The sequence below is a fragment of the Zalophus californianus genome, chromosome 12 (genome assembly GCF_009762305.2).
Source record: "Zalophus californianus isolate mZalCal1 chromosome 12, mZalCal1.pri.v2, whole genome shotgun sequence".
NCBI classification, from domain to species: domain Eukaryota; kingdom Metazoa; phylum Chordata; class Mammalia; order Carnivora; family Otariidae; genus Zalophus; species Zalophus californianus.
The window spans coordinates 88978983-88997654 of record NC_045606.1 but is presented as its reverse complement, the minus strand read 5'-3'; the positions used below and the strand labels follow the sequence as shown (position 1 = coordinate 88997654).

The 18672-nt window shown below is 43.7% G+C and overlaps 1 long non-coding RNA gene across 2 annotated transcripts in view; it reads right to left on the bottom strand.

The window, feature by feature from the left end:
• The window catches only part of LOC113911386, a 73971-nt gene that overhangs the window by 38714 nt on the left and 16585 nt on the right, over positions 1-18672 (bottom strand). The gene's annotated exons all lie outside the window — the stretch shown is intronic.

Here is an 18672-nt window from a genome sequence, read left to right as displayed (position 1 = left end):
AGATGGCTAGTAAAGAGGCAAAGCCTAGACACAAGCCAAGCACCTGGACTGGAGTCCATGCTCTAAACCAGCGGACTCCACTTCCCTTCCCGTTCCTTAATTCTGCTCTAGCCTTACTGCAGGACTTCAGGCAAATCTTTACAATTCCCTGGGCCCCTGCTTACCTGTCGATAATATGGGGATAATAATCCCATCTTGCCTACTTCAAAGGGTCAATTACACAAGGGTCAACACAACAAAAGTTGAATATCTAGTAGATCACAATAGACAAAGGGGATCAGGGTACACTTAATGTGATGAGCCCCGAGAACTGTATATAACTGTTCAATCATTATACTGTACACCTGAACATAATATATACTGTATGTTAATTATACTTAAGTTAAAAAAAAAAGTTCTCTAAAATGTCTAGGACTCTGGGGCACCTGGGTGGCTTAGCCAGTTAGCGTCCGACTCTTGATTTTGGCTCAGGTCATGATCTCAGGGTCGTGAGCTCCAGCCCCAGATCTGACTCTGAGCTCAGCGGGGAGCCTGCTTCTCCCTCTGTCTGCTGTTTCCCCCCTCTCTCTCTCTGACAAATAAATAAAATCTTTAAAAAAAAAAAACTTGAAATTTGTTTTAAATTAATGTGCTCATAAATAAGCCATGGGTTAAAGAAATTAAGTCTCATTAAAACAACAGATTTAAAAAAAAAAAGGCTAAAAATCCACCAAATCTAATTCCTAAGCTGCAGTGAAGAAAACTGGGAGGCAGCCTATTTTTCCCCTTCAGGACTCTGAAAAGATTCAGCCATTTTCGGAACCAGGAAGCTCTGGAAGCAAGGATGGTGAAAGGTCTGAAAATAGGAAGACTGGCTGGAAATGAGTGTAGGAAGCACTTAGACCTCAGGGTGCCTTCCCTCGGCACAACCCAATGACAGCCCCTCTGTGCATTTGCTGGAGAGTAAGGCAGGGGTCTCTGGTCCAGTGCACACCAGGCACGGCTGAGTTGTTTTGTTTTAAGTAGGCTCCACACCTAGCCCAGAGCCCAACACAAGACTCAAATCCACGACCCTGAGGTCAAGACCTGAGCCAAAATCAAGGCTCGTAGGCCCAACCCACTGAGCACCCAGGTGCCCCATGGCTGAAGTTTTTAGCCATCCTAATAAAAAGAGCAGACTCAGTGGGAACTTATCCTGAATATCGACACTCTCTCCTCCCAACCTTCTTCCCTGACTTACTGTCACACTGGCAGCCAGGTTTGTATGCTTCACGTAAGACCTTCAGAGAGACTTCACTGCGGGATCTCAGGATTCTGAAATCCAGGGTCCCCCAGGATCTGGCCCAGCCAGACTCCTTACAGGGACGCTCACAGTCCATAAGCCCTACCAATGGGCTCAGGGCTGCCGATCACTTTTTTCCCTATTGTGGTAAAACACATGTCTCATAAAACATGCCATCGCGACCATTTTTAATTTCACAGTTCAGTGGCATTAAGTACATTCACCATGTTGTGCAAGCACCACCACCATCTAGTTCCACAAACTTTCATCATCCCAGACAGAAACTCTGTACCCATTAAGCAATAACTCCCACTCCATCTCCCTCCAGCCCCTGGTAACCTCCATTCAACTTTCTGTCTCCATGAATTGGCCCTACTCTAGATATTTCAGGTAAGTGGAATCAGGCAATATTAGTTCGTTTGTGTTTGGCTCACGTCACTAAGTATAATACTTTCAAGTTTCAATCACGTGGTAGCATGTTATCAGAATTTCACTCCTTTTATAGCTGGATAATATTCCCTTGTATGTATAGACGTCATTTTGTTTATCCACGCCTCTGCTGACAGACATGAGGTCGTTTCCACCTTTGGGGCCACTATGAATAATGCTGCTGTGAAAGCTGACAGCACAAGCATCTGAGTCCCTCTCCTCAATTCTTTCGGGTATTCTCTATTCTCATCACTTTTTAATTCCTTGTCATCATAAAGTGACAAGCCAGGGATCCCCCAACTATTAGAGGACAAGCATTTAGGATGAAAGAACAGAACACGAACAGGAAAAAAAAAATGTTTTTCAACTTAGAAGAAACAAAGACTATACAGAGAGAAGAAAACAATGCAAAACAAAACAAAAAAATAATGTGTGTCCTAAGAAAGATAAAAAGCAGGTACCGCATCTAGAAAAAAAGAAGAGTATGCTTTAAAAATAAAACTTTCAGAGAACTAGAAAAGTTCTTGGTAAATAAATGTCTGAGATCTAGAAATAAAAAGCTCAATAAATACATGTGTTAAGAGCTGAGGAAAAAAAAAAGAGCTGAGGACATCAGAAATCACTCGGGAAACAGAAATGAAGACAAAGAGGAGGAGTAGAGGCACCTGAAGAGGACAGCTACCGCCTGAACTAATAAAAGCTCTATAGATGAGAGAGAAAACAGAAAATAATAAAACTGTAAAGCAAAAATAATGATAAAATAATAATAACGTAAGAGAAAATAACAAAATTATTATTATACTCAGGAAGCTTTCCCCAAGTCCTGGCACACTATTGGTGGGATGGAAAACTGGTTCAGCCACTATGGAGAAAAGCATCGACTCTCCTCTAAAAATCAAAACTGGAACTACCATACTGTCCAGTAATCCCACTGCTGGGTCTATCTCCAAAGGAGATGAAAACAGGGGACGAGAGACATACGGGCTCCCATGCGCACCACAGCGCTATTCACAACAGCCAAGATACGGAAACCACCTATGTGTCTGTCAACGGACGATTGGCTAAAGAAGAGGTGGTACATATACACAATGGAACACTACTCAGCCTCGAGAGAAGGAAATGCTGCCATGTGGGACAACATGGATGAGCCTTGAGGACATTATGCTAAGTGAGGTAAGTTAGAGAAAGACAAATACTGCATGGTATCACTTCTATGTGGAATCTTTAAAAAACAAACAAACCAAACAAACCAATTGTAAAAGGCGAGAGTAAAATGGTGGTTCCCAGGGACTGAAGGGTGGGAGAATGGGAGGGATGTTCAAGGGTACAAACCAGCAACTAATAAATAATTAAGTCCTAGAGACCTAGTACACAGTACAGTGATTACAGACAACACAGCTGTATTATAATCATTAAATTTCCTAAGAGATTAGATCTTAATTGTTCCCAGTGGAAGAAGTGATCATTATGTGACATCACAGAGATGTTCACTAACATTACAATGGCAATCATACTACAATATAAATGTATCATATCAATCTGTTGTACACCTTAAACTTACACAATATAGTCTGTCAAATATATCTCAATAAAAAAAAAAAAGAAGGAACTGTCCCAGAGCTAATACACATAAGAAAAGGCCCGCCATGTGTCCAGCACACAGGATGAAAACTGGCCCATGCCAACATACATCATCATGGAACTTTAGAGCTCTGAGGACTAACAGAAGACCCTAGAAGCTTCCAGAGAGAGAAAAACAAAATCGTGTATAAAGGGTGAAAAGTCAAGGTGACTTCTGACTTCTTCCCAGCGCTTGGGAAGCTAGAAGACAGTGGAGTAATGTCTTCAAAATGCTTAGGGAACAAAGATTTCTGACCTAGAAATCTCTATTATTAAGTGCACTTGTAGTCCACGCACCCAGACATGAGATTTCACTGTGGCAGCATTTTCCCCAAACTTCAAAAAATTCACTATCTTCATGACTTTTGCCTTAACCACAACGACTTCTACTATTTTTTCATTATTTTTTTTCTTTAATGGAGTCATTTTTTTTTTTTTACTTAAAAATTTATGGAATTTGTTATGGAAAACAGGCTATCACTTGTGATGAATAAAAAGTAAATATGGAAATAAATTCAATCAAAGCAATGATTTCAAGTTCTGACTGGTTCCCATTGGTTTCCAAGGGCTCAGCCTGGTGCCCTTCTCTGCTTGAGAAAGGAAGAGAGCGAGGGTAAGAGTGTTCAAGACCTACACTGCCTGATAGGTCTTTTGATGTAATCAAACGGACTGAAAGAGATTTGAAAGGTATGAGTCAACCTTCTATAATGCTACCTCGGTGCACCTCCTACACCCCAACACCCCCGACCATTCCACCAGCATCTCATCTTGGAAATACTGCACTGCAAGGACACACAGAGGCCATGTCCCACTCGCTGGCAAGTCTCAGAGCTGACAAGGTGGGCTGTGTCTCCGTAGAGAAAAGCAGGAAGGGCCTTGAGACCCTATCATGCTCAACAGCTAAGATCAGACAAGAACACTAAACCCTGTTTTGGTTGTAAAAACCCGTCTCTGCTCTTCAAAGCTCAGAAACCAAAGGGGGCCTTCCTGCAAAAGGGTAGGTCTCGTCTGTGAGCTCAAACGAGGTCTTGCTTTAACCAACCCCCCACCTGCATCTCCAAGTTTACTTAAATCATCTCAATTTGCCATTTCACAATAGAGTGGCCTCTGCAGGCGGCCTCCCCCCACCCCACCCCACCCCCGCAGGGTTGGGCTATGTGTAAATGGCAGCTTCATGGTCTTCTCCAGGCCTCAGGCAACGTTTGTGGTTTTCCTCTGTGTTAACACAACCACTGAGGCTGGTCTCCAAGAGACGTAAAGACTTGCTGGTCCCTGACTGAGATGGGCAGCTTCATAACTACGTGGGCTAAGTGTGCTTAGCACACTCTCTGGCAAGGCCAAGCCAAGTCTCAGACTCCAAGAATCCGTGTGGCCAGCACTGTCTACTGTCCATGACCCACTCCAGCCATGAGACAAGTAGGAGCAAGACGAGTAGTCAATGAGCAAGCAGAAGTTCTAACAGTTGTAGCTATATTAAGTCAACAAGAAACCAAAACATTACTCCCGGTCTGACTAATAACAATAACCACCTCAGATTAAGATTATACCTTGCAAGCCCATGAGGAGTGTGACCCCTAAGGCCCCCTTTCATCTGGATTTTTTTCTGTAAACATTGGAGAAGCCCAGAGTTCCTCCTTAGACAGTCTCTTACTTTTTCCATTTACCCTCTCTCCCTTGTCATATCGTCCAGGCTCATGGTTCAAATAAAATCTATATGCCAATGGCTCCCACACTCATACCTGCATACCAGAACTTCTCACCTGACATCCAGACGTGCTGACTCGATACCTCCATTTAGAATTTTTATAGGCATCTCAAACACAGCATATCCCAAATTGAGTTCCTTGTGTTCCCCCAAAGAACCATCTCCCCTCCAGTCTTCCCATCTCAACAAATGGCCACCCCTTGGTTCCATTTGCTAACCTTGCAGTTAGCTTTGAGGGTTTTTTTGCTCTCACACTCTCTCCACCATCTTGTGAGTTCTACCTCCAAAATATGTCCAGAGTATGACCACTTCTTACCACCCACACTGCTCTCGCTCTGGCCCCCCTGGTTATTGCAGTGGCCTCTGCTGCTGCCCTAACCCCAGTCTATTTCAGTGCAGTGGTCAGAGTTCTCCTGTAAGACAGACCACATCACTCCTGTGGCTTCCATCCCCCTAGAAGGAGAAGACAAATCTTCACCATGACAATCCCATGCAATCTGCCCTCTTACCTCTATGACTTCTTCTCCTCCCCCTCTCCTCCTTTTCACTTGGCTCCAGCCACATTGGCTTCCTCACTGTTTGTGAAATAAACCAGGTATGTTTCTACCTCAGGGCCTTTGCACCTGCTGTTCCCTTGGCCTGGAACACTCTTTCCCCAGATAGTCACCTGCTGGGTCCTTCACCTCCTTCAAGCCTTTATTCAAAAGTGACACATCAGTAAGGCTTTTCCTTGCCACCTACCATGGGCTGAATTGTGCCCCCACCACCCCACCCTCACCCCAACAAATTCATATGCTGAAGTCCTAACTAACCCCCAGGCGCTCAGAATGTGACTGTATTTGGAGATAGGGTCTTTAAAGAGGTAATTAAGTTTAAATGAGGTCATGCGGGTAGGCTGTACTCCAATAGGACTGGTGTGCCTAGAAGCAGAGGAGATTGGCCCAGAGGGAAGACCATGAGAAGACACAGGGAGAAGAGCCCCACCTATAAGCAAGGAGAGAGGCCTCAGAGGAAACCCCTCTGCCCAACACCCTGACCTCAGACTTCTAGCCTCCAGAATTGTGAGGAAATAAATTTCTGCTATCTAAGCTTCCCAGTCTGTGGTACTTCATTACAGCAACTTGAGCAAACTAATACATTACCCCATCTACAATACCCAATGCCCTCCTCTAACACCGCATATTCATATTCCCCTTCTGTGCTTTCTTCCTTTCTCCCTAGCATTTGCCACTGTTAAATATGCTATAGATCTTTCTTATTTCATTTGTTTATTATCTGTTTTCACATTAGAATGTGGTTACCTGCAGGAAATAGAGATTTTTATCTGTTTTTCTCCCCAGAAGTAGAATGGAGCCTGGCACATAGTAGGCACTCTGTAATCATTAGCTGAATGAGTGAATTTTCCTGCTCCCTGCACCCTGTGTATGAGAGCTTGTGTTTACATGCAGAATCATGGGGAGCAGGGGAGGGCTGGGCCACCCTGTGGTTGGCCCCAGAGCTATGCATTCTTCAAGGTTTGAGGAGCACCCACTCTCTAGAAGATGGACATTTTAAATTCAACATTGAAGTAGACGGTGGCCCCAATTTGGTGAGGAAGATGGGAGTATATCAAGCAATTATTGATATAGACACAAACAGCTTGGTTTCTGGTTCTGAAGGGAACCAAAAACCTTGATGGAGAGCTTGCTACACTGTGCCATACACTAGGCTGCATGCTTGACTTCCTCTTAGTCCCCCCAATCACTTAGGGAAGCAAATCTATTCTTATTATTCCCTTTTACACAGGAGGCACCAGGCTTAGAGAAGAAAGTTGAGTCGCTTGATCAAGGTCGGTCACCTATCAACAAAATGGCCACACATTAAGCTGGAGTCCATCTGGTGTCAAAGCCTGTGCTCTTAACCACTATTCCTGAAAGATGTAACTGAGTCTTTGGGGTCTTACATCAATCCAGGGTAGCCAACCCTCTGGGCTGCCCTTGGGTATTCTGCTCTAATGGACTCTTTTGACCTTCCCCACCCAACAAGGAGAAGATCCAGCGGAGCTTCAACTCCAGTAATGTAGCCTCTCCTACTCAGCAGCCTCCATGCTCTGCCCCACCCCCAGGCTAGGTGAGCAGCATTGAGGCTGCCAGTCCTCACTCCCCAGCAGGCAAGGGCCAGTGAGTCTAGAACAGCCATCAGAGTCTAGAAAAGCCATCTCATCCCAAGGGTGTGCTGGCACTGAGAGCCAACAGCAGGCCCCTGACTGAGGTCAGGAGCAGATATATTCACAGGATTTCACAGTGGCTCTGGGGGAGGAGGCCCCCACTTATCTTGAAATAATCTTTGGTGACATCTGTGGCTAAACCCAAGTGTCACAGTGAGGAGTGCCAGTCACCAAAACATGTCCAACCTCTTAGAGCTAATGAGGTCTGTTGTTTGACACCTTCTGTGTGTTAATCAACAGTGACATGAGTCACGATTAGGTACAAGAAGCAATGCAGGAGCACCAGATATGTATTTAATCTCTGTTGACTCCTAAAATTTTAAATGAAACTTACATTTAAAGGGGACCTATTAAGTGCCAGGCACCTTATTGGTGCCCTTCATCCCCATAACCTATGAGATAGGTATTGATATCCTCATTTTGCAAATGAGAAAACAAGGCTCAGAGAGCTTGCAAGTCGTGAGGTCCAGCTTCAAATAGAGCCCGTCCATATTCTAAGCTCGGTGTGAACTTCCTGCTACACAAATGTGCCCTATGGAAGAGAAGAGCCCTTTCTCTCTAGAAGGACTTTATATCTCGGGAACATCTTTCTAACCAGATATGCCCACAGCACTATCCAAGTTCCAGAACAACAACAACAAAACAACTTACCTAACTGGAAAAAAGGAGTTTCCATTGGAGAGCTCTGAACTTAGAGCAGAAGAATGGCCCGAGGAAGGGTGGGGGGGGTACGTGGTGGCAAGAAAACCCTTCTCCACTCTAGGAAGCTGCCCTAATTGTCCTTCTCTACACCCAGAAGGTGTTCCTTTAGGTTAAGATGTTTATGACTGCAAGAGCCCCTGCAAAGTTGCCCTGCTAGCCTGACCCCCAGGAAGAAATTGATTCATTTGCTTCCTAACTGCTACGGCTGCTGGTAGGGACCTAGGGCAGTGACAGGAATGGGGGGAGTGCATCTTGAGGAAATCTGAAGCAGTCATCAAAATTGCTCTTGTCCTACCTCCTAAATTTTCCTGTTCACAGCTCTGCCAACAATTCACTGTGTCACATTTGCATCTCTGTGAGTGCCGTGTCTCAGGTCTACCATCTCTATGTGGAAGAAGCCTCCAGAAGCAATCCAGTTTGTCCCCCAACTCCAGGGGCCACCACCACTCTCCACATGGTTAGACAGGGAACCATTCTTGAAGGTGGTTTCTCAGCTCTGCTCTAAGTATCTCCCAGGGACTTATTATCCCACAAAGAAATTCTTCCTTATATCTGATTTCAATTTCTCCAGGGAAATTCCAGCTCCTTTGGTTCTCTTTGAAGATGGAAAACCCTTTGCACAAAAGATTTAAATATATTCAAACAACATGGGGGACCTGGGTGGCTCGGTCAGTTAAGCGTCTGCCTTTAGCTCAGGTCATGATCTTGGGGTCCTGGGATGGAGCCCCACATCAGGCTCCTTGCTCAGTGAGGAGTCTGCTTCTCCTTCTGCCTCTGCCCCTCCCCCCACTCATTTTCTCTCTTTCTAATAAATAAATAAATTTTAAAAACATTTCATATATTTAAACATTACAAAAGTCAGGAAAATTTGTAAAATATTCAGTTGTAATCCTGCCAACCTACCTTAATTTTCATTTCTCTGTATCCCTTTCCGAACTTTATCTTTATAAATATTTCCAATAATTATAATCCTAACATGGGCACCATTTTGTAGATTCCCCTTCTCATTAAAACACTATTTCACACACTACCTAATTTTCATCCCCATCTTTCCTGCAAAGGGTCATTAATGTGCTGTCTTTCCTGCACAGATTATTCCTGGAGTCCTCACCCACACTCCAGAAATGATAGAATGATTGTTTCTACTTGAGGGGTGTATATGTCTGCCCATTGACAGGATGGGACTCACTGAGCCAGTTTACCTAGTGTTGACATATCTCCCTTGAGCCCAGTAACACTCAGATATGAGATGGATGGTTGAGGGTTATGTGAAGGTTTTCTTACATTTGGGTAAGTGTTCCTGTTTCTTGACTCCTTGATATAGACCTATAATTCACCTGCTTAGTTTCCAGTGACCATGAACCTTAATGGCTGCTCCATGCTGTTCTGCAAAAGAGTCGAAGAACTACAAGCAATGTATTATACCAGACTTCCTGCCCAGTCTTCACCAAAACAGTTAGTGCTTGGCATCTGAAGCAGCTCCCTCTTGACATTACAGGTCTGCTAAACTCTGGGTCTACTGGTGCTTCAGCTTCATTGAGGACTGGACCCTACCAGACACCGATGTCCCCATGAGGAGGCAGAATATGTACAAAACACCCTTTGTACTTCAAGTTCTTACAGTTAAACATCACACACTCTATGGCCAGGGGACAAGATTGTTCTGAGTATAATTCACTGGCTGCTACAGAATGGAACACTTGACCTCCATTGTTCTTTCAATTAGAGTTAACTAAGAGTAAAATAGGAGTCTTGGAGCATATCCCGGAAACAAAAATTTTTTTTAACAAAGGCAGAAAAATTAGACTACTAGCCCTCAGAAATAGCAACAAGAGATGAATGCATACCTGTAGGGAAAAGATGCCAGCCCAGAATTAAAAGCTGATTTCAGTTAATGAGCATAAGATGAAACTGGAGAGACTCCACTGATCATCTGATTGAACCCCACTTCACTCCCGAACTTCCTTCCACCTGGCACATGGGAAAAGACTCCATCTCTCTACTTGGAACAATTCTTATTGGCAATCCAATTTCTGCGTGTCATTGTGTGCCCTTCGACAAGCATAAGAGGATGATGACTTTCTGGCAGAAGGCCCTGGGAGAGTTGTCAGACATCCCGATAAACAGGAAGCATTCATATTCTCGGTGTTTGACCACACATTTCACGGCCAATCTTCTACAATTGTCTCATGTCCACACTGACTTTTCCCAATAGCCAGGCAAGAAGCCAGGAAAATGAGTGAGCATCTCTGCCCCTGACCGTGTAAGTCCTGCTTCTCCCAGAACAATGGACAAGGAGGCTTATTCACAAAGGTGTGGAGCCAGCTCATAGCAGCTCATGAGAGCTGACTGTTACATTTTCAGGAATTTTGTGAGCAGGTGGACACCAGCTCAAAGCCTGGAAATCAGCCCTGGTGAGATGATGTATAACACAGAAATTGACAAATACTACAAATCAGTGCCAGTTGTTAAACATTGACCAGCACAACATTGCTTGTTATTGAATCCCTGGGATTTTATAGACATTCAGAAAGGGTCAGAACTTGAGCTATTTCATTTTTTTGATTCTCCCCCAGAAAAGACCAGGAAAGATAGAGACAGAGTCCTAAAATGTTGGCATGAGAAGGGATGCTAGAGGTCACCTGGTGAAAATACTGTGACCAAGTGACAAGAATGTCACACTGCCAGGTTCCAAAGGACAAGACCCAGATCCCTGTGTCCCCATCACTGTTCTTTGGAACGTCCCACCCAGATGCTAATAACAGCAAACCAAAACTTGCTTTCACCCCACTGTTCTGGGAGCAAATTTTCCCACCCTGAAAATGAAGCATATGATTTTCACCATGACCTTCCTCGACCTGAGAAGCAGGTCGAGCATTGGGTCAAGCATTTCCCAAGCGTTTTATGGAAAAGAGCCACTTCCTGCTTCACTTGCGATTTTAGGCAGGGAGTGAGTGAAAGTGATTCTGAGCAGGTGAAGTATCTGCCTCCGGGGGATGGTCATAGTCTGTAGGGCTGCTGTGACAAAGTAGCATGGACTGAGTGACTTATAAACAACCATTTCTTTCCTGAAGTTCTGGACGTTGGAAATCTGAGATCAGGAGGCCAGCCCATTTGGGTTCTGGTAAAGACTCTCTCCCATGTTGCAGACTGCTGACTTCCCATCACCTCTTCACACAGTGAAAAGGGGGCAAGAGAACTCTCTGGGCACCAATCTCACTCACGAGGGCTCCACCCTCATGGCCTCATCAGTTCCCAAAGGCCCTGCCTCCAAATACCACCACAGTGGGAGTTAGGGTTTCAACATATGAATTTGGGGACAACACATTCAGTCTCTTGGAGGGCTAGTTAAAGTTGCTTGGGTCTGAAGAGTTAACACCAAAGAGACACCCCTGAGTTCAAAGCATCACGGAATTCCATGAGCTCCTAGTGGTGCCGAGGAGACACGGTCCCTGTGTCTGGCATAGCCACCCTCCAGCTCTGGTGAGGACCACCCATGCCTGGGACCCAGAGTGACCAGAGTGTCAGCACCTGGGCAGCATGTCAGAATTCCTGCCTGTGAGAGCCCCGAATCTTCATCAGCCCGAGGACCTGAGAAGCCGGGAAGTTGAACGGGCCATTATTCCCACTTTGTGGTTTGGGGTAGGAGAGGCGCAGCCCCTGAACTTGTGGGCGTTCATAAAAAACAAGGCAAAAACTGGGAACTTTTGACCTTATGGGTTTATTTTGGCTGAAAAATAACTGAGAGCATCTCAAAGGAGAACAGTGAAGTGTTAATGAGTTAATTAGCACTTGTGCATTTGTTGCTAGCAGTTCATGTGTGGACACAGAGTACCTGCCTTTGGTACTTAGAAGTTTGTTCTCGACACTTAATTAGAGGATTACCTATTCAAAGGAAAAAAGTTAGGTGCTAGATTATATGGGTGACTCTACAAAAAATTAGAGTACTCTATAAGAAGATGCTTCTGAATCAATTCAGTCTTTAATTGCTGATACTCTAGCTCCCAGGCTGGAAGTAAATGTAACCACTGGTCCTGTGTTACTTGAAGCAGATGTCACCAGCCAGGCAGGGACAGACACGTTCAGTGCATCCATAACATCCAGTAGGGTTTAATCCATCTCCATGAAGCTGACTTTGTGACTTTGGTCTATTTTGACAAAAGGAGATCACTGTTGAGCTCTGAGGAGTCTGGACCGGGTTGCTGGTCCTGTTCAACAGTCAATGAGAGCCTACTGTCCACAGGACCCAAGCCAGCTTCTCAAAACTGTCAGGTGCATAGGAGTCCCCCGGGGCGGGGGGGGGGGGAGGGGGGAGGGGGACTTGCTGCTAAAATGCAAATTCAAACAAGCTCCCAGGTGATGCCTCTGCTGCTGGTCCAAGGCCCAAATTTCCACTGGCATGGCAACTAGACAATGGAAATAGAATGATCAACAAGATAAAGCCTTTGCATCTTAGGAGCCCACATACACAGGCGATTTCAATACATCATAGCACTGTGATAGAGACACCACATGCCCACATGCTGGGGCGGAACCAAGAGGCATCTAACAGCTAGAGAAGTCCTCTGGTGAGAAAAACAGAAAGAAACCAGGGATGGCCTTGCATCTGTGGCCACAGTTGTTTAGAATTGATCACCAGTGAGGAACCCCAGAGGGTTCTTGAACAGTGGAAGCAATATGGCTTGAGCTGTGTTTAGAAAATCACTCTGGAGCCACTGATGGAGGATGAAGAAGACATCCTGATTCTTTCAAGTCCTGGGGATTCCACAACCAGATGATACTCCAATTCCATCTGCTCCTTTCCATCTCCACTGCCGCCCCTTTCGGCCAGACATCACCTTTTCTCATCTGGAGTAATACAATCACCTCCTAACTAATTCCAGGTGTGCTCCTGCAACCTATTTTCCATGCAGCAACCAGAGCACTCTGCTCTGGAGGTACACCAGACCATGTTACCTGCCAGTGAAAGTCCTCCAATGGCTTCCTGTCAAACTGGAGATTCCCAAACCCATCCCATGGCCTGTAAGGCTTAACACAATCCTACCTCAGCCCGGACTATTCTTCCCTCAGCTGATATCCTCCGAACATGCACCCACTCAGAGCCCTTCTACATGCTGTTCTCCCCGCCCCGGATGCTCTTCTTCATCAGGTCTCTGCTCAAACGTCACCTACTCAAAGAGGCCTACTTTGAATATCCAAATTTAATCCACTGCATCAGTCAGCTTCTATCCTATTATCTTGTCTATGGCGCACTTACTGGTATCTGGAATTATTTAATGTAGATTAAAACACACACACACTCACATATTACCATAGTATAAGCTTAGTGACAGCAAAGGACATGACTATTCTCCTTACCACTATCTCCCCCACCCCCCAGATCAGTGCATATGGTAGGTGCTCTCTGAATACTGTGTTGAGTGAATGGGTTTGTGGGAGGTAAGATGGGTGCCAGGGATACCTATTAGGAAGCTTTTGGAGTCATCCAGCAAGAATCAAGGAAGCCTTAACTAAGGTGTTAGTAAAAGAGTTGGTGAGAAAAATAGAAACAAACCAGGGATGGCCTTGCATCTGTGATAATAGCTTGAGGAATATTTAGGAAGTAGAATCAAAAGGACTTGGCGATTGAAGAGAGATGGAACATATGAATGAAGGAAAAAACAAAGAATATTTGAAGACTTCCATCTTCCGCATCTAGTGAGTGGCAGTGCAACTCAATGAGATAGAGAACCCCAGAAGTAGAAAATGATGAATTCAGTTATGGATGTGATCAAGTGGAGGTTCTTCTGGAACATCCAGATGGAGATGAATATATGTGTCTGGAGCTTGGGACAGATGTCCGCACTGAAGAGAGAAACTGAGGAGTGACTGGCATCCAGATAGTGCTGCTCGGAGAGAACACGTAGAATAAGACAATGAATATACAACAGGCAAAATCTTGGGGTACACCGACAGTCAGATGGTGGGTGAAGAAAGAGGAGCCCACGTGGGACAGAGATGAGGAGAACCAGGGCATTCTTCTGTGTCATGGAAGCCAAGGGGAAGTTCCCAGGAAGCAGGAGTGATTAATGGTGCTGGATGTAGCAGACAGGTCAGGGAAGATAATGAATTGAAGAAAGTGCCCATTGGATTTGCAATTAGGTGTTCATGGGCGCCTTCCATTCAATAGAACTGTGTAGGTGGAAGTCAAATTGCAGTATAATGAAGATGGAACTAGAGGTGGGGAGATGATTAAAAGCAAGTCTTTCAAGAAGTTTGAATGAGAATGGAAGGAGAAAGGGCAGCAGCGAGGAGGTCACAGGAAGGTTCTGTTGAACATTTTTTAATGGTGGGAGAGACAATGTGTTTGTGTGCTAAGGGTAAGAAGCGGGAGGTTGAACACAGGGGGAGAGAGAGAGAAGTGATGGGCAAGCCCCTGGAGACGGGATCCAGGACACAGGTTGTGGCATCAGCCTTCAGCAGGAAGAGGGCTACTTTATTCTCTGAGGCAAGAGAGAAGAAGGGAAAGGTGGAGCAAGGTAAGTACATGGGATTAAGTGAATGGCCTCAACTTTCTCAGTAAAATAGGTGATAGACAGTTTAGATTTTTATTAACGCAAGCAGCAGCAAGTGCCCTCCTTAATCCCCATCACCTGTTTCACCCGTCCACCCACCTACCTCCCCGCTGGTAACCATCAGTTTGTCCTCTGTAGTTAAGAGTCTGTTTCTTGGTTTGTCTTCCTATTTTTTTCTGCTTTGCTCATTTGTTTTGTTACTTAAATTCCACATGAGTGAAATCATATGGTATTTGTCTTTCTCTGACTGACTTATTTTACTTAGCATTAAACTCTCTAGTTCGGTCCACGTCATCACAAATGACAAGATTTCATTCTTTTTTTTATGGCTGAGTGTTCCATTGTGTGTATGTATATCACTTCTTTATCCATTCATCAGCTGATGGACACTTGGGCTGCTTCCATAACTTAGCTATTGTAAATAATGCTGCTTCAAACATAGGGGTGCATATACCCCTTCAAACTAGTGTTTTTGTATTCTTTCGGTAAATAGCCAGTAGTGCTACTGCTGGAGCCACATTTTAAACTTACTGATTTGATCAATGTCTACAGAGCAGCAAGTTTGTATGTTTTGCAAATATCTCCCTGTATATGACCCAGCCTTTTCACTGTCATAGTGATGGCTTTAAAAAATATTTCTTGAGTATATCCAATTAATTCGTTTTTAACTGGTGTCCTATTTTAGAATCCTTGTCAAATTTAAGGTTGCTAAGATCTTCTCATACGTCTTCTGCTGGAAACTTCATAGTTTCACTTCTCCTATGTGGGTTTCTGATGCATGTCAAGTTACTTTTTGTAGGTTATGTGAGGCAAGGGTTAAGGTGCTTTTTGATGGTTTGGTTTTGGTTTTTTACATCTGGCCCCCCGGTTTTCCCAGTACTGTTTGTTGCAAAGATTCTTCTTTCCCAATTGAATTGCCTTGGCACCTTTATTGAAGAGCAATTGCCATATACGTGGAGGTCTATTTCTGGACTTCTGATTGTGTTGCTTAGGTCTATTTTTATGCCAATACCATACTGTCTTTATGATTATACTTTTTAGTCTTGAAGTCAGGCACTGTAAGTCCTCCCACTTTGTCCTTCTTTGTAACAGTCGTTTGGCCTAGTCTATGTTCTTTGAATATCCTTGTAAGTTTTGAATTGGCTTGTCAATTTCTACACACACACACATACACAAAAAGTTCTGCTAGGATTTTAATTAGGTTTGCTTTGATCTATAGATCAATTTCAGGAGAACTGATATCTTAACATATCAGTCCTTCTAATTCATGAACATGACCTCTCTCTCCATTTACTTAGGGGTTCTTTAGTTTCTCACAGCTACGTTTTGTAGTTTTCAGTGTACAGGTCTTTCATGTGTTTTGTCAAATTTGCTCCTCAATATTTCATATTTTTGAGGCTATTGGCAGTGGTAATTTTCATTTCAATGTCTAACTGCTAGTGTATAGAAATAGAATTTATACATTGGTCTTGTATCCTGCAAATATAAGATATTAGTTCAAGGAGCTTTTTTTGTAGATGCCTAGGGTTTCCTACATAGAAGATCATGTTGTCTGGGTATAAAGACAGTTTTACTTCATCTAATCTGCATGCCTTTTATTTCTTCTACTTGCCTTATTGTACCACCTAGAACCTCCAGTACATTGTTGAATAGGAATGGTGACAGCAGGTATTCTTGCCTGGTTCCCTATTTTAAGGAGAAAGCATTCAGTCTTTCACCAGTAAGTATGATGTTCGTTATAGGTTTTTTGTTGATTATAGGTTTGTGTTAGGCTTAAGAAGTTTCTTTCTATTGCTGGTTTGCTTAGAGTTTTTATTTTAATGGTTATTGGTTTCATTAATCTATTGTTTTATCCTTATGTATTTGCAATTTCCATTGGTAAACCACCATAAAAATTTTTCATTAGAAAGGAATTTGTTACTCATAAAAGATACTTAATTTTCAATATTGTCAGTGTTATCTGCAGGGTTTAAGGAGAGCAGATAAGTCAAATGGGAATTTTAAATTGTGACTTAGCATCCACATATTTGATTTTATGTGATTGACTGCTGTATTGTCTGAGTCATAAGCATTTTTAAAAGCTTTGTATAGCATTCTGGTAAATAATGGTTTATTAAATACTAATTTTGACCCTTGAAAGAAAGGATTCTGATAAGAGAGGAATAGGAAAAGAATGCAATTGAATATACAGAGCTTATGAGTTATTGCCCATAAAACTGCACTGGTCTTTAAGTTTCTGGACTGTATGAGAGCCTCAAGTGCATATCAAGTACTGCTTTCTCTCATTTCTTGCTAGTTCATAGAAAATTTAATTCTTAGAGCTCTACTATACCTAAAAACTCACTGGGGTAAGATTGGGTCAGGCTTGCATAAGATCCAAAGAACCTTGAATACCTTATATAAATCTTTCAGATTAGTTTTCTTTGGAAGAGAGAGATTGTCTGGGGTCAAAGGTAAAATTAATTTGATCCTCAAGATTTTTAAATTTATTCTATCATCTAAAGAGCATTATCTAGATCTGGCAAGATGCCTCCTTATCTTGCTGGGGACTCAGTCTACAGAGGTAAAATAAAAATGATTCATACTCATAAGCATTCAGGAGCCTGCAGAGAGTTGCCACGACAGCAAATAAACGAAATGTCCATTTCCCTCAGCTGGGTGGTTATGTGAATGCAAGAAAGAAAAGCCTTGCTAAAATTAACAGGTCAGGAAACGACAGATGTTGGCGGGGATGTGGAGAAAGGGGACCCCTCCTACACTGTTGGTGGGAATGCAAGCTGGTGCAACCACTCTGGAAAATAGTATGGCGGTTCCTCAAACAGTTGAAAATAGAGCTACCATACGATCCAGCAATTGCACTACTGGGTATTTACCCCAAAGATACAAATGTAGGGATCCGAAGGGGTACGTGCACCCCAATGTTTATAGCAGCAATGTCCACAATAGCTGAACTGTGGAAAGAGCCAAGATGCCCATCGACAGATGAATGGATAAAGAAGAGGTGGTATATATACACAATGGAATATTATGCAGCCATCAAAAGGAATGAGATCTTGCCATTTGCAACAACGTGGATGGAACTGGAGGGTGTTATCCTGAGTGAAATAAGTCAATCAGAGAAAGACATGTATCATATGACCTCACTGATATGAGGAATTCTTAATCTCAGGAAACAAACTGAGGGTTGCTGGAGTGGTGGGGGGTGGGAGGGATGGGGTGGCTGGGTGATAGACACTGGGGAGGGTATGTGCTATGGTGAGCGCTGTGAATTGTGCAAGACTTGAATCACAGATCTGTACTTCTGAAACAAATAATGCCACATATGTTAAGAAAAAAGAAAAAGAAGAAGATAGCAGGAGGGGAAGAATGAAGGGGAGTAAGTCGGAGGGGGAGACAAACCATGAGAGACGATGGACTCTGAAAAACAAACTGAGGGTTCTAGAGGGGAGGGGGGTGGGGGGATGGGTTAGCCTGGTGGTGGGTATTAAAGAGGGCACATTCTGCGTGGAGCACTGGGTGTTATGCACAAACAATGAATCATGGAACACTACATCAAAAACTAATGATGTAATGTATGGTGATTAACATAACAATAAAATAATTTAAAAAAGAAAGAAAGAAAAGCGTTGGTCCCGCGGTCCCTTCTTTCCTCTCATCTAGATAACACCAGCCATCTTTAAGGCTCAGCCTTCACTTGCCTAGGGAAGATGATATAAAATCCTGGGAAGGAATCTGTCCCTACACCAAAAATTCACTCCACCCACAGGCTGCCCTCTGGGATTTCACTCATGGATAGCCTTGATCACTTGGACTGGAATCCCCTTGACAGCCATCCTTCTGACAGCCCACTGCATCTTTGGGCAGTTCTGATTCAAAAAACAGCCATCTTGGGGCACCTGGCTGGCTCAGTCGGTAGAGCATGTGACTCTTGATCTTGGGGTCGTGAGTTCAAGCCCCACATTGGGTGTAGAGCTTACTTTATAACAAAACAAAACAAAACAAAATCTCCATGTACGTTTCACCCAGTGGTCCTAGTTTCACCCTTGGCAATATGATGTTGAACAAATCTACCCCCTTCCTAGAAGACATCCCTCATGAGTGTAGGGGATAGCTCTCCAGGCCTTGCTGAACCTCCTCTTTACTCCTTACTAATCCAAATGTACCCCATTATGTCCATGTGTTTCTTCAATTAGGA